Genomic DNA, 2,927 nt, shown 5'->3' with positions numbered 1-2,927 from the left:
ATGCAGAGGCATGTGTTATTTTTATGATTAGCAGTACAAGATATACTAAAAGTGGTTGATTGAACCAAACCAGTTTGCATTTAGATATAGGGAAAAAGTTGTGCTTTATTAGAAAGCTATGCATTGTCTCTAACATACTTTTCAATGTCATCTGATTCTATGGGAGCTAAAGTTGTAGATAACCGCTATCAGCGGAAAATTGTGTATAAGCACGAAAATGAATCTTTTGGTGGAAGAACAACTTTTCCCTACCCCCATGGAAAAGATAGTTTTGACCCTTGAGCTGGAATGGGTTAACTGAGCAGGCCTGAGTTGCCCAAACCCTGCACATTCCAAACAAAGACCTGTCTTTAGGACTGGCTCTTGGTCAGGTCCACGGAGATAATCTCTGGGCCCTTTGAACATTCTTCCTTAAAATGTATAAGTAAAGCTCCAACTAGCAAGATAACCTCCCAGTTTGCTACTAATTTAGAGAGTAAATTGAAAGCTGTTAACAGAGACAGCTTAGGAGAGGAGCTGTCTAGCCTGGAGAAACAGGAGGCTACGAATATAACTGGCACTTAGCACACTGAAATGCTTCTTAAAGAAGAGAAAATCATAAGGTTCAAAATCTGTAATTTTGTGAACTAACATCAACCTCCAAAATATTTTGCATGAACTCACCAGGGTATGATCATTGCAGTAAGAGAACTTCAGCTGGTCTGAACACTGCCCAACGAGCTGCTCAGATTTGCCTTCACTGGACTATAGTAACGAGCTACACCTATGTGTTCAGACAGTAAGTAGAGAGGATTTGGGTGGGTTCCAAGTTTACCTGAATGTGTTTAGTGAAGAAAGAATTGGGCTTACTCAAGCTTGAGTCTAGCCTACTAGCAAAGAGTTAAAGCCAATATCGAATCATTTTGTTTTTTTCTATTTTGAAAGATATTAGCATCTATTTCCCTAAATGTCTGTGACCGATCACAGTTTATTCATGTGGAACAAGCACTTGTGACTTGTGAATTATAGTTTCACTTTCTGATGTGAACAAGGCCACAGACTTCTCTAGAATATGGTCTCTTCAACACCAGAGTAATGCTCTAGTCTACTAATCCTGAATGCAGAGGCATGTGTTATTTTTATGATTAGCAGTACAAGATATACTAAAAGTGGTTGATTGAACCAAACCAGTTTGCATTTAGATATAGGGAAAAAGTTGTGCTTTATTAGAAAGCTATGCATTGTCTCTAACATACTTTTCAATGTCATCTGATTCTATGGGAGCTAAAGTTGTAGATAACCGCTATCAGCGGAAAATTGTGTATAAGCACGAAAATGAATCTTTTGGTGGAAGAACAACTTTTCCCTACCCCCATGGAAAAGATAGTTTTGACCCTTGAGCTGGAATGGGTTAACTGAGCAGGCCTGAGTTGCCCAAACCCTGCACATTCCAAACAAAGACCTGTCTTTAGGACTGGCTCTTGGTCAGGTCCACGGAGATAATCTCTGGGCCCTTTGAACATTCTTCCTGATAAGAATGTTCTGTGCACTTTTTTAATGCTTTGGGCCACTCTATACTAGATAAGTTTATCCTAATGGTGTGATATATGGTGAAAGCCTTTTTTGTTCTGGGGGGCGGGCTAGAGTCTGAATAGCTGAGGTCAGTTACATGGGCACTACATGTTTACATGACTGACACCCCTATAAAATCCATGGACACCAACAGTCAGGTGAGCTTCACTTCACACCTGTTGTCACATCATTACTGGAAGAATTAAATGCATCCCTGTGTGACACCACTGAGAGGAGACACCTGGTAACTTATGGCTGGTTTCTCCTGGACTTTGCCCTGTATGTCTTTTACTTTGCCAATTTTAAAATGTGTCCTCCTGCTGTAATAATCCATAATTATGGGGTAGAGTCCTGTGAGTCTTCTACCAAATCACTGAGCCTGAGGCGGGTCTTGGGACTCCCAACCTACCTCCATTTGCATATTCTTTTCAATACTCGGTATTTGTGTGCCTGTTCCTAGGATTTTCTTTTGAACCAGTTATAACATCATCCTGATTCTCTCATTAAATAAAATCTTTAACATGTGTTCATTTTAAAGATATAAATTATGATTTTACCTTTAAAAAAGGTTTAGTAGAGCAAAATTTCTTTAAATAAATATCTACTCTAGGAGAGGTTCCTAATAAGTACAAAAAAGATATCCCTCCCTCTCACAACTTTGCAACCAGTATGTTAAAGCAAGTCTAAGACTAAACTCCTCTGTGTACTATATAAACACTTATTAGCAAGTGGAAACAAATGAGAGTTAGACCACGTTTTCAGTAGCTAAGCTATCCTGACTAGCAGGCTCACGAGAGGCTCTCAGGAAGCAGACTCAGTAAGACTCTGATGAAGAGTCAGTCTTTAGGAAGCCTGGGTGACAAGGTTCTCCATGAAATAAATGGTCACAGGATCCCAAAAGTCAGACTGATACTCCACTGTCATGTTTGCTCATTCAAGCAATTGCCAAATTCTTATACCTCATTCATGCAATTGCCATGGGGAATATACACTCTTCCTAAGCTGCCACCCACATTTAACACTTTTATTTCACTGATGAAAAGTTATTTCTAACACTACTTATGCTAATAATAAACAACCTCTCTTGTGTAAATTTTCATACATGAGTGCTAAGGTACCATCTCTGAAGCTGTTGATTTCTGATTGGGGTGCTTCATATGATATGCTGTTCAACCACTTCTGAAGTGTGGATTCCTGAATAAGGTACTGTAAACAACTTACCTTAGGGTGTAAATTCGAGTTAACCGGCATACACAAACATGTATCACGCTGTTAATACTAAAATAGCCTTAAAATAAATTCTCCACAAATAAAATAGGAGTGTTAGGAAGAACACAAACTCAGAACGATCATTATCTTCCTTTCTTTTCATCTTC

This window comes from Physeter macrocephalus, chromosome 11 (genome assembly GCF_002837175.3).
Source record: "Physeter macrocephalus isolate SW-GA chromosome 11, ASM283717v5, whole genome shotgun sequence".
NCBI classification, from domain to species: Eukaryota; Metazoa; Chordata; class Mammalia; order Artiodactyla; family Physeteridae; genus Physeter; species Physeter macrocephalus.
This window is presented reverse-complemented; position numbering follows the sequence as displayed.